Source organism: Petromyzon marinus, chromosome 28, assembly GCF_048934315.1.
Source record: "Petromyzon marinus isolate PM22_M1 ecotype Great Lakes invasive population chromosome 28, UKy_Petmar_22M1.pri1.0, whole genome shotgun sequence".
Lineage (NCBI taxonomy): Eukaryota > Metazoa > Chordata > Hyperoartia > Petromyzontiformes > Petromyzontidae > Petromyzon > Petromyzon marinus.
Window position 1 is genome coordinate 6,501,275 of NC_133694.1, and position 17,644 is coordinate 6,518,918.

Genomic DNA, 17,644 nt, shown 5'->3' on the forward strand with positions numbered 1-17,644 from the left:
CGAGAGACCGTTTCATTACGCACGTGTATGCCATTCGACCTTTAGTGCAACGATCGTGCAGATGCACGTACTGTATAGACCAAGGCGGGCGATTGTCACTCATTAGGGTACAGCAGGACCCGAAAATGTCATTGTGGTTTTCATCACCCGATAAGTATATCGTTTCGTGCGAATGGAAATTCGAACAATTTAAATATTCATGGTTCTGGGTGGATGGGCTGCAACAAACCCTTTGTGTTTATTTAATTTGTAACAATGCCCGAGGCAACAACAGTGTGACAGTTCTGCAGTGGTAGCAGTGATCTTTAATCGTTACCAAAATGTCATTTTTTCTCACTTTAACCAGCTTGCTTCATCTTTGGGAATTTTAATCAAATGAAAAAAAACTTGCACAGTGCCTTCCATGAGATCACCTCAAATGTGCCCGATCCGATCAGATCTCAGAAGCTAAGCAAGTGTTGGGCATGGTTAGTATTTGTATGGGTGACCAACAGAGCTGGTGAGGTAGAAAGGCATTAGGCTGTAAGGGGACCAGGAGGTGGCAGTGTTGAGCATTACCCCCCCCCCCCCCCCCCCCGATGCAATGGGTTTTCTCCGGGAACTCTGATTTCCTCCCGCAAGGCAAACACTCATTAATGGAATTGGCCCCAAACATTCCGTCCTAGAAAAAATAAAACCTCTGGAGGCTCAATAACTCTTGCCCAAGTAAAGATATTGGGATTTCTATTATTATTACTGGTACATTAAAACCATTGAAAGAACGAGCGTCATCATACGTTTTGATGTGAACTAGAAAAACAAGGTTAACACAATACACTATTTAGCATGCATAAGCAGAGTATCTGTACATTTTGGCATTTTTAACCCTGTACAAATAACATCACGATGACAAATGTGATATTTTTATGCATCACTCAATTAAGATTTTTTGACAGTTATTAAAATGAGTTTAACACGTAGGCTTTCGCGACCAATTATTACGACTTATTATGAGTTATTAAAATGAGAAAACAAAACGATTGCTCCTGCAAATACTCGTGCAGGTTTAATAACAATAATGTATAATGCAATTTCATCTGTGTTGCACACGAGAGAAATCCCAACAAAACTTTGGATGATAGGGTTGGCGCCGAAAGTTGAGCCAGAACAGAGATTTCTATTTTCAAACTTGTTCTGTTGCTTATTGAAATTAAGTTATTTATTGATTCAGAGTGTAATGAGGAGGAAGGCCACAGAGTCAGAATTTTCCCATCGGAAAACAACCTCTTTTCAAGAAACATGCAACCTGCAAGTCATTAAAAGCAATTAAGACTCTGTGCCTACTGTTTGCTAAGGTGTGGCCTCGTGACCCACTCCTTTGCGAACGTTCCATCCACAGGAATAATGAACACAAAGAGAGGGAGAGGAACAACGATCTAAAGTCAAAGTGAGGACCTTAATCAATATTTGTAGCTTCAAAGCGTGCAGGCTAACTGGCATCACACAACTGATCAAGTATTAGTGGATCAATGGGTATTATTGTGGTGCAACCCACATAAATATATACAGACCTAACACATTGCTACTCTATAAGTCACCAGCACTCCCCCCCCCCACCTCCGATTGGTTCGGCTACGTACGGTGCGAAAGAAGTTCAACAAACATTCATACATACTCCCGACATTTCATTATACGAACCGTAGAAAAATCTGTGGTTTCCTCGTGGTTGATTAAAAAAAAAACGAGCATAATTTACCGCAAATGAAGAATAAATCATACAACAGCACAGACTCATTTACATACAAATCAAGCCACTGTAATTAAAATGTTTTTTTTTTCCTCAAAACGCTGAACAATGAATGTCCCCAGAAGGGTTTTAAGATTCACGCATAACAGAACGCTATTTAGCCGCCGCCGCCACCGCTGCTGTCAATCCTCCAGGATGTGTGTCAGCGCAAGTCCCTCAATCTTTTCAACAAAGCGATACGGGGTGGCGTCGAATCAATCGCAGCAAAGCAACAAAACAGAAAAAAATTTGCCGCCGAGCAAACTTTGTGCGGGCAAAGTCGCGACGGGTCGCGTAACGGCAAAAGCAACGGTGCAATTCTGGGTCACACAGGGCACACGGTGGGAATGGTCGTGGTCCGCCCAATTACTCTGCAAACGCGTAAGGCCCTCCCGTGCGCCCTCCCGTGCGCCCTCCCGTGCGCCTGCCCGCCCGCCCGCGCGCGCTCGTTCGCTTTTCTCATGAGGCTTGCGTTCTCTCTTTCGTAATCCTGAACTCAGACGGCACAAAAAAAATGTCTTACGCCCAGTTAAATTGCCGAGCGGAGCCAATTCTCCCCGACGACCACCTGTTTGCACAAGCTTGTCAAGACTCTCCCCCCCCCACCCCAGCTCGTTATAGACAATTACGGGCTCAGGCATAGCCCCACCTACAAACTGCACACCTTTAGCGTTGTAGACTGACCAACAAAGAAACACCGCATCCACACAGCGCCGATTCTCATCTCTAATTACACCCTGCTCCCAACTTTTTATTTTCTTCTTGGACGGGAGGAGTAATTTTCATTCTATTTTAGTTTAGGGAAAAAATAAAATCGAGGTGCATGAAAACAGATTATTGTTGAAATGAGCTTTTTTGTTACGTAAAGCATGCAAATATATAATACTAAAAAGTAGAATTTAAAGCCAAATGGAGTTTAAGGCCATTAATGTATGACTCACAAACGGGCGAAGTGATTCGACACAATTCCTTTCCTCTTGCACATTTGCTCTCTGCAGATTAGGCCATATAATTTATTTTTAAATACCTAAATTGTCTGTGAAATTTCCTTCGCAATTCTATGCTGCGGAATGATCGTTCTCATACAAAAGTGCATTCATTTCATACAGCGGTAATGTTTCAGTAAATGGCATGTCAGTTATAGCAGCCACTAACCAGCATTCATGATAGTTTTTAACATATGCCATTATAATATTGAGAGAGAGAAGAAAACTTGCATGTCCCCTGCCAACTGCCTTTTCATTTTTGCAGAAGTTACAACCTCATAACCCATGTTGGCTTGAGCTGTCACTTTTATCCGTGACTTTAACAAAACAGGAAGGTGTATTTGAACACTTACAAAAATGACATGCATGAAACATGCATTAGTGTCAATCATGAGATAAATGTGGACAACGAATACAAACTGTACTAACCTCAAGTGTATATTTCGCTTGTCACAATGGCAAAGCCAAGTTAGAACCGACGATAAGAGCATAGAAAATGGCACGTGTCATATTTGTGTGAAATGAGAAAAATAAGAGCATTGCTAAAACATCTTGCAATTATTTTAGTTGCCATTGATTTTTTTATACTATTGTATATTACGGAAATCATTATTCGGCCAACTTAAAATGAATGGGGAAATCCAGTGACAAAAGCATATCTTCAAGTCATCATTTATCATTAAAATCAGCGACTCAGATCATTATCGGATGAATGCCTATTCGACGTTCCCTGATGTTTTTTTCGAATGTTTAATTTCAGGTAGCATGGGAAAGGTATCTTACATCTCTGCTTATCTGGAGGCTCTTAAGTGTTTAACCTTAGCTGTGGTTTAAACTCTGTCTGCGGCGTGCTCTGACATCATCTAAACTATTTTAATTTTTCAAAGTAAGGCCCATCGAGCTATATAGTTATTTTTCATAAGCGATCTGGCCACAAATGATAGCTCAACGAAGTGGTGTCAGGGTGAGAATGAGGCACATGGGTAGCGGGACGGGAAGTGAGGTGGCATGGGTGGATACTTTGTGCCCACCCCAAAATTATTCAAGCATTACATGACCCTAACAGATTGCTAATTAAATTTTGATTTAAAGCTTTCGTGACTGCAGTAATTCATATTCTTAGTTTTTTCGGTAAAGTCACGTTGAAGAGAAACAACAAAATAACAAAATATATATAAAACAATAAAAAATTCTCACGACGTTTCGACCATAACTCAAAATAAATTTATGCAAACCGACACACCTGATGATGACCGTTTGAGTTATGGTCGAAACGTCGTGAGAATTTTTTATTGTTTTATATATATTTTGTTATTTTGTTGTTTCTCTTCAACGTGACTTTACCTAAAAAACTAAGAATAAGATTGCTAATTGTTAAGATGAACCAAGCGACCAGAGGGCAGGGGCATGGACGCAGATAAATCAACCATTCTCAAATCACTCTTCGATGAAGGATTATTCCATGTCTCCTCGTGTCTTTCTAAGATGTTTAATATCAGGTAGTGTATGAATGTGGTTTGAATTTCAAATGGCAAAGCATAATGTCTTGTTTCTTCAAATTTTGTTCCAGCGGTGTTTATTGGTACCGTGTCCTAAGACAACGAAAACGTATTTTCAAAATTAGTTCACAGCAGTGCATCGCACAATATTAAAGAATGGCCTGCGAAAGATGATATCAAACATCATCTCAAGTGTGCTGTTATTCACATAAGAGGTGCTACACCTTTACCACTTGCCCTGATATAGACATATTAATCACGTGGCAGTCAAATAAAAATGTTTACATTCTCAGATCTGGAATCTTTTCAAAAGCAATACATTCATTGTTTTTTTTTGTCCACTCATTGGTGACTGGGCTGAGATCACCAAACTGACTACGATTGAGAATCAGGTAGAAACATGAGTGGCTGAGTTTGTCGAATCCCAGATTTGAACTCAGATTCTCAACGACGATCAACAGTTTCCTGACCCATGAGCCACCAGGCCACCTCTGGCATAATAAAAACAAAACAATAAATATCATAGGAAGACGAAAAGACGTGCCGCCCTGTTGAAGAAAGTAAAGAGATAAGAGGGTTGGTTGCTGAAATACACGTAAATCTGTCAAACAATGTATTTCAGAAAGACTTTTCAGGGTGGCATGTGCTTATTTGGAGCATTTAGCTACCTCTTTCTGCAACTGAACCTTATGGCGGTACCCCAGGGTACCAAAGTACCCTGGCTCTCGCATAATGTCCGTGATGCAGTCATCTTTAGTCTGTTGATGGTCGGCGATGCGGCGATCGACTCATCTTGACGAGCTGTACACTACGATGCACCCCCATGGTGCGTGCGAGCGTTCAGGGTTTCAGCGCAATCGTCCTCGCTACGTGTCGACATCGCGGAGTGTGGCACTGATGTCGGATTGATTGGTACCCCAGTCGCGGAGATAAGAAACACCCCTGGAAAAAAAGTGTCCCAGAACTAAAATATTTTATTGCCTCGTCCATTTTGTATTGTTTGGTACTCCGGGGTACTGCAATAAGAATCAACCGACTGAATATAGGGCACCACAGTGGTTGTGAATGTCCATTACCCATGTCATCATGTTACCAAGTGGCATTCGTCTTTGTGGATCACATCCTGCTGATGAGACATGGAAAAGTTTAAACGAGTGTAGAGTTCTGCCACGTGTGAAGCAAATGCTAACGGAGTACATTTGTTTAGAAATGAGGCAATGTAGGTGATGTTCAATTTCTTCATTGGGATGTGAGATTTATACCTCACAACTGTTACCCCAATGGCATGCATACTGACCTCTATAGACCATTCAGCCACTCCGATTGCCCTGAAATATACGCAACATTCAAATCCAAAATATGACCCTGTGCCTAATATGAACTGTATCATCATATGCTAATGGTACATTCTAAACAACACATTTATGTTTAAATTGATGCACATCGGTTGGTACGCCGTGCTTCATGGTGAGACAGAACATCGCTGGCAGAGAAAATTCCCACTCTCTAATTAATGACGGTAAAATAAATGAATGTTACTATGGCAATAGCGGTTATAATTCCCCAAGGAAACGCCGGTGCAAATTCTCCACGCTGTGGTGGTCCCCCCTCCCTCCCCACGTTTACATAATTCACGTCAGCGATTCGAACGCATGCAAACAATGATTATTTCCACGAGCGCGAAATTCTCGGTCGCCCGCTAGCTTTGCGAGTGCTGCCTCGTCAAAAAGGCCCCCCGTGCGTGTCAAAAAGACGGTTTAATTTATTTTAAACGCGGAATTTCCCATTCCTCGTCGTTTCTTTTTCCCGCCGCTGGGAGGTCCGTGGATCTGATGTCAACACGGATCCACACAGCATGACGCCGCCGCACCGGCTGTGTTACTCGGGGAAAGCATGGCAACCACAGGTCCTCTCTCCTGCTCCGGTTTGAACCATTCCCAGGACGATATGGTGCCTCCGTGAGGAATTCCGTGGTGACCATGGAACCAGACTCAAGCTCAAGCTTTCACTTTGCCCGACTGAACCCTCGTGAGAATCCCAACAGCTCATGAGCGCCAGCCACAACACTTCATCTTATTGGTCCTTTTGGTCCACTTACCTTAGGATGGCTTTAATTATCTTACATGAGGGTCAATCCATTTTTGTCCCCCAATTATATTCCAATTGTGCTAATAATAATGACCATGCCAATTTTTTTTATCCAAAGAAAACCTCACTGAGGCTTGTGACTTTCATCAAAAGGGTTTACACCGATGGGATGTTTGGCCAATGCCATTAACGAGTGGCATGTGGAAACGAAACCAGAGAATATGGAGAAAGCCCACAAATATGATGGAATAATAAGATTCAAAAATCTCCATACGTACCGGTTAATTCTGTAGACTCAATCCACTGCATGGACCAAATGTATCTGTGGCCTGCCCTGGTTGGTGTACTGCCATCTCCTGGCAATCCACAGCCATTTGGTATAAATTGGTGATCACTCATCCAAACACTAATCAAGATCAATCGTGCTTAGCTTCTAAGATCGTGTACATTCAAGGTGACTTGGTCATAGGGCAGCTGCTTGATATCATGAGACAGCCAACAGCACACCATGCTGTGTCAGATAACAACCCCACTGATCCAATGTTATGTGTGTATCGTATTATTGTGTTTAATGAGAAAATTATATTGTATACTAAATTGGAAGATTTATACGAGCGAAAACATGATGTAATGTGTAGCTCCTTTTGGTAATATCAATTTAAAATTACCACTCGATTTTAATACATATTTTACATTGCATTTAATAAAGCCATGCAATATCATTTGCCTAATTCAATAATGATATATTATTATTACTTTTCTTTCTTCGATTCTATAACCCATTTTAACACAGTGGCTGCGATTGCAAAATGGTTTGATTCTCTGTCTAAATGGTTCTGGATATGGCGGGCAGCTCGGTGCACAGAGCCTCATTCATCATTGTTTAGCAAAGGCCAGATCGACGGCAAGCACAGTGAAAGCCACTGGTGTAGCCCTGACCTGCCATTGGCCCGTATACTCCTTCGGGAAAAGCCAAGCAACAAGCACACTAAACTTTTAGTTCCTCCATTCATTTCGACGGCATGAACAAAAAAAAGATTGTTTTGGAACCAAACTATTTTTTTCTGTTTTTTTCCCCCAATGATGGAACCATCTGTCTTCGTGGTGGGCTCTTTTTTTCCCCTTTCCCCGTCCAGCAATTAAAATGCTAGGCTCAGTATATAATGGACGATAACGCAATCCATGATCTCATTGGATGATGGTATCCTTGCGACTGCACGCATTATTATTAAAGGATTTCGTGCTGTGCCACATTTTGTTTGCATAACCCCGAATATAGCAGGGAGCATTTCGTGTATTCATAATCCAACTCTGCCACGTTCAGTTTTTATGCCTACCACGCCCCCCCCAGACCCCACCTTCTCAAAAAAGCCCCAGGTATGGAAGATGAAACGATGCAAAAATTATACGAAAATAAACGTATAAATAAACTAACACCTGCACTGTTTCTTATTTCATGAAAACAAAAAGTTCCGTGATAGAGGCCCCTTAAACAGAAGTAAATGAAACAGGGATTAACAATGGAACATGGCTGGAATGGCTGATGACAGGTATCTGGGTCGTTACTTTGTGCCCCCCCCCCCCCCGCTTCAAAAGGAGCCAAACATAACAGTTCATAGACGCTTCAAGAGTGTCAGATACATCGGATCATAGGTATCATATTCGCGTGACAATGTTTACTCGCACGCAAGAGTGTATGTCGACAATGCTGTGAATATCATGAGGTATATTTCCCGAGGACTTTCTTCTCAAAGAGACTGGTTCCATTGAGATCTTAGCTGAATGTACATAAAAGGCGTTTGTTTATTCATTAGGTTTTTTTTATCAGACACTAGGCACATACGATACTGTGCACATACCGCAATATCTACACCCTGTGCATGCAATGTATGGGTAAAGCATTGACGTGTGGAGAGCGATTGGTGGATCTTATGATCAGTGACTATCTGCGGAAATAACTCCTGTTATCCGCAAAATAATTGGTGGTTAAATGCGGATAACAGGACGAGTGTACCACGTGACCCATTTGACCTGGTATAAAACATGGATATGCGGATGAATTTATCATCTGTGGTGACCACTTCAAGTCACAGACAGCTAATATGGTCATCGTTTGCACATGATTCATGTCCCTATTTGCAAATGCAAAGAAATACGGGTTATTCGCATAACAATAATTACAGACTGTGGATAAGCGGAAGAAAAGATTACAGGTTTACCAGATAATAGGAGTTTAATTGCCGGGGTTTCTTTAACATATTTAAGTCGATGGTATTTATCCAAGGAATGCAATAAGTCTGACAGAACGTCGGCTAAGCGCAGATGGAGCGCTGAAATCAGCCGGCGTGCAGGTGGCGAGGTGGATTATCCCATCGCACAACCGCAACTGATGGCGACGGCCTGGGGAGGGGCCCCTCATCCAGCAGCGGATTGTCCCTGGCCGATGAAGATGATGATGATGATGTCTACCATAATGTATTTTATTATGATAGCCCGACGCTCGCCTGCAGGCTGCGAGCGCCGGGCTAAGTCACACGGCACACGAAGCCTGCACGGGCACACAAACACCACACACGCGTTTGGGACACATTTGTGGTCACTTTTCTCTTTCACCCCCTCCATCTTCCGCATTTTTTTTTTCAGCATTTGGCAACGTTGCCGGTGAGCAATGGGCACCGGTTGAAAGGGGGCAAAAACAATCTTAGCAATGGGCTGCATTGATGACAGTTGTAGCGGGCCCTTTGTGGGGCCACGATTGGGGTTCTTCTGGGATAAAACACAACACAGAGGTCCTTATTCTCAAAGTGATGTTGTTTTCAGCACATCCAGCAACACAGTAACCTTTGCTGAGTAAACTGTGTGTCTCCTGAGCTCGAGAGAGGAACATTCCTTTTGGGACGTAATTTGTTTTAACTCGCAGTAGTACCACTACACACGCGAAACAATTGTTGATAAATTAAACTGGCTCCCATTTGGCACCACATTGCTGAAGTTTCAGTAAACTACGTAACAATTATTCTGATTATCTTGACACTTGTTACCTCGTGCCTAACACTCCTTGATGAAATGGCCAAACATCCCAATGCATGACTCTTCTGAAAGAGTCTTGGGACTCGATAAGGCATTCCTGGGTAAATTTAGGCCATTGCTATTATTTTAGCTCGTTCGAAGGATACTTCTCATTAAAACCACGATTCATAGCAGCAGCACCGGAAGATTTCCAATTAGTGCGCACAAAAGGAAGGGGGGAATGTCCATTGTCGATTTGCTTTTCAGGCACGGCGACCCACGTTGTGGATCAATTAACGCAGCCGGACTGCTCAATGCAATCCAATGTGGGCAGAAGCATGAAATTATTTCGCTCCCATTGCAGGAACCCATTGAACAGTGGGTTCCAGGCTTGGCTTTCCAAACATGCGGAGAATCAAGGAGCGCAATCAATACGAGATTCAACAACACTGGCCATTGCCTTATGCTGGAGTGATGATTCTTAAATGCTGTATGCTAATTGCTTGGGTTCGACCGCACATTCCAGCAGCTAGCTGTGATCATAACGATTTGTGTTCATGATGCTGTGTGGGCATCGTGGCGAGCACCGTACATATTCTAAAAGGGTACTTGTCGCGTTTTATTTAATGCGCTTGACAGTGGTTAGCCATGCTGAAACCTTCCTCCAAGGCCCGTTCATTTCCAGTGACTTTAATTATCAAAGACAGGGCATGGCAACAGAAAAACAGCCCAGGGGACTGACTGTGTGCTAGAAATCAGGGACCTCATTCTGAACTGATCAATTATTAATGCGAGGGCTGAACACACAATCTCTTTTTTTTGTATTCTCGCCGCGTCCATCAGCGCTGCCGCCACCGCCGTGCGGGTGGAGGAGGAGGATCTGAGCCCCGGAGGATTGAGGCAAGACCGAGATGGACAAACAGGATGAGAATACACCGATGAATCAGCTTCGAGGAAGAGACGGTCAGATGGGGCGAACGAGACTCTCTTCGTGACAGAGAGACGAGCTTCTCACGGAGAGGCCATTACATTCAGTGAAGTATCACGACGGAATGGAAGCGATATAAATTGGGAGCCCAATCCTGCAGATGTGGTCACTATAAAAAAAACGGGCTGAAATTGCCGAGGAGAAAGAAAATGTTGGGGTTTTTTTTTTAAAGCTAAAGGCACATACACACACAATGGCTTGGAACAATCGTCCCGAAACAAAGCACACGCGCGCACAAGGCAGAATGAGCAAAATCAAATAAGACAAAGAGACAAGATATCGGCCATCAGCAGCGGCGGGAGGGGGGCAGCGGAAGGAAAAAACAAAAACATATTACGAGGAATCGGCAAACAGAAAAAAACAGGTGAGGGTGTCGAAAGAAAACAAAAAAAAAACCGAAGGCCTAAAGGAAGAGATTGGGAGAAGATTAGAGTAACGGGCCAGAGAGAGCAAAACAAAATGATACAAAAAACGAGAGGAATGTGAGAGATAAAGTGACGCAGAGTAAGATTGATGAAGCCTGCCACAAAGAGGCAGGAAGGCCGACGAGATAAAGGCTGATAGAAAGGTTTCAAGCATAGACAAGAGAGTGCAAATGACAGGTTTGAGAGTTTAATGGGAAGGGTTCATCATTTAACCCTTTCACAACCGTCACTATAATTACATCTGAAGTGATATCCTTCTGTGACCAAACAGAAGTGCCGAACCAGAGGACGCATTTTAAGCTAAATTAAAATAAGAATAAACGTATTTCGCCTGGTATTCATTTAACAAAAATGCGTGCAGTGATGCTGTTGCCTGTAAGGGAAGAGCCTCATAATGTGCCACGTGTAAAATGTCAAACCACGTGCCTAATTAATCCCAAGACAACTTTATGCACGGTGACAGTATTTTAACAATGCCAATTTTACTTAAGCCCCAACAGGCATCTATGGTCTATTCAAATGAATTGATTTATACTGTATTTAACGTGTTATTTTTTGTAAAAAATGGCACAAACTTATGGAAAACGTATGCCGGAATTGGCAGACACCACAAGGGATGATGCAAAGAGTGTTACTCCGGGACAAGCCAAAACAAGTCGTATTGCACGAGCAGTATTTAGCTCTTGCTTATGCACTGCAAGCTGAAACCATCTGTCAAACATCATTGAATTTTAAATGAGACGTGTTTTAATTTCATTTGAGATCAGCATATGGCCATCATTTCCAGCTAACTGTATTTAAAGTGACCCGTGATTGGGAGAGTTTACAAATTGGCCGATTGTTAAAAAAAATTCGCAGATTAAATTAAACTCAAACGTGGCATCCAACTCGAATTAAGCGCACTGCGAAAGTGGATCAATTTCCAAAGTGATTTATTTAATGCCGTAACAACACGAGCGAAAGCAGCGTGTTTTTTTTTTCCCTCTCTCCCTCCCAAAAAACTGCAAAGTGTACCCTGAAATGGACAGACGTAACTGGTAGCACAAGTTGCTGATTATAAGGTCAAATGTGCCAGCAAGGCAGTCATGGATAATCCCCATTGCACAGATGTCTCCCACCTATCTCTGTCGGTGACAAAGCCCAGTTTCTGGTCTGACACCAACGCCCCACCACGGGGCACCCCCCCCCCCACCACCAACTCACACCACCAGCGGAAGAAAAAAAACACAGCCTCGCTCGCCACTGAGATCCCGCAATTTCCCAGCACCCATTTGAATCCTTGCAGGACCCTCTAAGAAGATGCCTCAAACCCTCCGCCCCCCCCTCCCCCATGGGTACCCCCTGCTCCTCTTCCCACTTTTTGCTGTCATCTCGTCTGTCACTCTGCTTGCAAAACATTTCATCGCTGCCGACTTCGCATGTGCCTGTGCATGTACGTGTGCGTATCCGTATGCACACACAAATGCAAAGACAAAGATCCCCCCCCCGTAAAGCCTGTGCGAGATTGTTGGGGCAAGTGCTGTTTTAGCGAGCTGCACTTATGAAGGCCGGCACGGCGCACAAGGGGGTGGGTGGCCAACACCAAGCACGGCCACCTTTAGTATCCCCACTGGCGATGATTACACACCGGACCAGGTACCCATTTGAGAACGAGTCGACCTAGGGGAGGCCCGTGACCGGTTCAGATAATCGTCACTGGTGTTGGCCGCGAGCGTGAATCGGGTTCGTGGCCCAGCGCGCGAACTGCTACACTGCCTCTCTCCCGTGCGCATGTGTGATGTGTATGCACACAGACGCACACGTACGTAGCAAAGGATGCAAGCTCATGCACGCACGCACACACGCTTGCATGCATACGCACAAAGACGCGCGCGGTCATACGCGCACGCACACGCGCGCGAGCGTGCGTGCACACAGATGAAAAAGGGACCCTTCTCTAAGCTCCACCGCACACCAGTCATCACACAACCCCTCTCTGCTGCGCTTTCTCACTCCTCCCTCTGGCCCAGCCCCCCCTCTGTGGACCACACGTGTGCACATCAGCATCACTCACAGTGCCTCTCTGTGGGAGACGATCGTGGTCTTTGTTCCGCTGAGCCTAGAAGCGGTAGCTAAAGTTCAGAAAATGTCACATGAGGGGCACAGAGGGTACGCTCAGTGGCATTAAGCTAACAAATTGAATATCGTTCCCGACTTCAGTGTTTGCCGTGGTGGGCACGACAATAAATAGAAGGGGGGGGGGGGAAGGTTATAAAAGTGCTGTCGCTTTTTTTAAAAAAAACTTAAGCATACAGAAACAAGTGCTGTGTAACATAATACAGCTTATAAAATCATCCTCAATGTTGTCCTTCTGTTTAGAAAACTCTCTCCGGGAAGAAATGTTGCTGCAGAAATGCATTACAGGAACATTTGTAAATCGGGCCTTGTAACACATCAATTCACGGTTTGCACTCCTATGTGTAATTAAAAGGACAGACATAATTGGCATTCGGAAGGTATTATATTATTGGGGGTCTGCTGGGTTTCGCGCAGTTAATTATTCAGCAAACCCATGTGAAGAAGGGCTTATGGAACGGGCCCTGACTGGAATTTGTATTGGATCTTGACGAGTAGCGCATGCAACACTGCATTAGTTAGTTATCGAGCCGGCACTTCCCTCCATTCCACCTCCCACAATCTAATTTACTCCAATTGATCTGGCCTCCACTGCAATCACTTACAGTACTGGGCAGGCGGAGGGTGGAAATAGCGCTGTACAGCAGACGATAGACGCTAGAACTAGTCGATATTCGGCTATTACTTACCGCAGTGTGCTACTCATAGGCGGTCGGAGCTCTGGTTACTTATTCGCACGAATGAAAATGGATCATACCAATAAGACACAGATTACAGTGGTATATGATACATGGGATGAAACTTAGCGGTTTTACGGTGAATTTATAATCGTGCATTCCACAATAAAAGACGAGATACTCTTAACAAAAGGCAAAGATATAACAAAGCATTTTTTTTTTCTCTCGCATGAAATTCAAACCACTTTGTATTGTGGCGCGGTACCGACATTTTTGTTGGTGCCAAGGGTAAGGCATCTCTGGGGCCTTTAATCATATCATGTAATTCCATCATGCCTTACAATTTGGCTATATGAATAGTTGGATACTACAAAGTAGTTGTAAGAAACAAAGTATTGTACACATTCTGTGTATGTAGATACATTCAACTGCAATGGGCTCCAAAAACAGCATTAATCAATCCATCAATTTCCATTACAGTATTTAACTGAATGCCCTTGAAGACACAGTATCTTTTTGTCTAGCCAGACCCTAATAACATACCTGGAAGGGACTTTCATTTTTGATACTCAGTTGTGGGTAATTTTTGAATCTGGATTTTTGGTTTAAAAAAAATATCAGAACACAATAAGCCTACTTTTTCTATGCAAGTCACATGATCGACATGATCGTTACCCATCCACAATACAATACAAAACAAAGATCCCCCGTATAGCCTTAAGAGACTGTTGGTGCAAGTGCTCTTAGCGAGCACCTATGAAAGCCGGTACGGCACACGAGGGGGTGGGTGGCCTGCACCACGCCCGACCGCCTTTGTCACCCAAGTGGCGATGTTTACACACCACACTGGGTACTCATTTGAGGCTGAGTCAACCTAGGGGAGGTCCAGGAGCGGTTCAGATAATTGTCACTGATGTTGACCGTGAACAGAAATCAAACTCGGGTCGCCCGGGTTCGTAGCGCAGCGTGCTAACCTGTTCACTACCGCTGCCCCTGTCCACAAAACAGCCAATGACACGCCATAAAAATTGCCACAAAGCATCAGAAGGTGAAAATGGGCTACAGGCCACGAGCCCTGGCGCAAACTGAATCAGTGACGGGTATAGTGACCACTAAAATATTAAGCCGACTAATTTTAGACAATGACGGGCTATTGTAATGAAGCAACAATTTGGCGAAAGAATGGGTAGGGTGGGTGCCTCGGTTGACGTCCCATGCATGAGAACCTTTTTTTTATCTGGCATAGAATAACTCTCTTGTGATTAAACAGTTACATGCCGGTGACAGTTGGGGCCAGCCGAGCTTGGCAAGAAGCCGAAATATTTCAGGCGCCGAGAAAGTGTGCGTGCAATTAATCTGCACCCTGCGTCAAAATATAAAAAAAGGTGCCCGAAGTGAGTGATTGGCATCGTAGTCAATGTCAAATCAAAGTTGAGGGCATTGTTTGGCAGTGCTGCAGAGGCAAGAACGCACTGAACGTTAATGACAAAATATTAAAATAAATAATGGTAAAATACAAAAACAACATGAGTAATACCTACGTAATAAACATCAGCAAATCATCAAATGTTGCCCAATACCAGAATCTATGTTACCCTATTGTTTCATGCAACCACCCTTCTTCAGAGCAGAAGAAAAGGACCATTACCTGAAACGTTCAATTCATGCTAGGATCTCGATCATAAAACACAAAAAAATTACATTTAAATTAATCTGCCTCCGTGGTCTTCAGACCAAAGTGTTTCAGCAGAAGCATTTGTTTAATCAAGCAAACTCTGTGCAGTACAAGCTTAGACTTTCTAAGTCTCATCAGCAGGGTGTGGCTTGCTATATGTCTATAGAAATGTGCAATCATCATTCTTGCGTCTGGTATATATTTATATTTTATTTTAATTAAAAGGCAGTGTTAATTATGATGGTGGTGAGGTTTTTATCCAGACCATCTATAGTCAATGTTGGCCAGCTCGCCACTTAGCCAGCAGGCAAGAGCCAAGTCTGTGTCATGCCTTTGAAAAACCACATTAAACCAGCAGCTTGAGACTAAACACAAAGGCTTATGAGTCACAAAATGTGTTTAGTTAATAGCATGCTGGGACAGTTTTTTTATATAATATAAGAATTAGGACGTGTGTGAAGGTAGCGTTGCATTTTTATCTCTCATTCCCTACTTAAAATCAGAAAACTAATTTGCACACGCGATTTAGTTGTGAGCAATGTTCACACGCAACGGCATACAATTCCGCGGTCGTGCTGGTGCAGAGGGTCCTCTGATGTGTGCCTGGGTTGTGCCGAGCGGTTCATCGGACATCATGCCGACAAACACCCAATACAACTCGAAAACACGTTGGAGAGCCACACGCAGTGTTTGATGCAAAGAGCAGGTGCAGTTTCAAAGCTGGCAAAATGAAGAATAAAACTCATAGGTTGGTAGGCGAGAGCCTAAGGTGGTGTGGTTGTTTAGGACTTCCTCACGTCACTCACAATTGGTGGCCTACATGGCCACTTCTATCCCAATAACCATTGCACACACACACACTCATTTGTAATTCCACTTCTGTTGTTTGCTGGCCTGCAAATGGGCACCAGATTAAATTACCTTCACCCCCCAATTGAACCACCTTGCTTGTGCAAATCGAGCGGCATTAACAGGGATTGCCACCATTCACAAGACCGCTGATTTAGCTACGCAGTGCGACTCTTCAAAAGGGGATGTTTTTGTACAGATGGCACATGAACGGTGGTGTGATTTGACACTTCCTAAAAGCATCTCTCACACCTCTGATCAAAGTTCCAATTAAGTCCAACTACAACTTATCAACAATTGATCTTTTTTATTATTGGTTAGAATATTTGATCAATTTAATATGAACTATCGTGTACATTTTACATATAATGTGCATAATGAGCGAACACACATGAGGCTCAAAATTAGTTTTGAGCACTGGAGGATTTATGGTATTGGTGATGTCATTAGCACTCACCATCACCACATCGCACCACGGTGAGGTTTGCACATTTTGGAAGGTCTGATGATCCGTGTCTAACATTTCAAAATGGATGCCGATAAATCTATTATTTACAAACATTTCTTTGAAATAACAAACCTACTGAGTTAATAATTCCAGCGCTATTCCAACCCAGACATGCCACGGGACGCATGGATTATCCTGGTTCACCGGTTGGCTGAATCCTTGATTTTCAACCCCCCCCTCCCCCCCCAAGATTCTTCTGTGGTGCCAGATAATCTCAACTGACAGAGCAGATTTGTCATCACAGCTGTCTCCCTGCCTAAAAGCACCCACAAATTTTATTCCGCGGGCAGTCATCACATGCGGCACAGTTACCCTCGGCCCCACTTAAGTTTAGGAGTTTCTGAACAAAACATCCACCTCACTGTAAGACTGGTATTTAAATCATTATCATCATCATCCATGGTCAATCCACTGCTGGATGTAGGCCTACCCTAAGCCACCACCATCTCTCAAAAGATCCTGCGATGTAATAATCCACTTAGCACCTGCACACAAACTAATTTCATCAGTGGCATTTTCTTTGCGGGTAGAAAAGCCACCTTTAAGGTCGTTCCAGGACTTTTAGCCACATATGATGTGGTGAGACACGTGACCCGGCCCTCGGTTCATTTAGCAGCAACACGAGGTTTACTCTTCATCTGCGTCAATGAAGATTAAACCTTATCTGTTTATAATAAGAACCTGCTGAAATAAAAAAAAAATGTGCAATACATTATTTGACACGTCCAACTAAATCTAAACATAAAAAGTGTTGCAGTCGGGTTTCAAAAGGCTCAATTTAAAACGTTGTACCTTTCTTTTCATAAATCACTCACTGGAGTTATTTTTTAACCAAGTGTTTATTTGTGGATAGGTACGTGCGCTTATTATAGCGAAAATAAAAGTAAGGACCTGACAAAACTCTTATTCATTCTCCCATGACAATATACCACAGTTAATTTATAAGAAACCACAAAAACACAAAATATCACGCTTTCATGATAAGGGAAGCATACATTTGTTATTATAAATGGAAAATAACTGCATAGCAATAATAGGGGTTTCCCCTTTTTTCTGACAA

General features: G+C 43.2%; 1 protein-coding gene across 4 annotated transcripts in view; it reads right to left on the bottom strand.

Moving 5' to 3' along the window:
- The window catches only part of LOC116946953 (ephrin type-B receptor 1-B-like), a 179,859-nt gene that overhangs the window by 139,652 nt on the left and 22,563 nt on the right, over nucleotides 1-17,644 (bottom strand). The gene's annotated exons all lie outside the window — the stretch shown is intronic.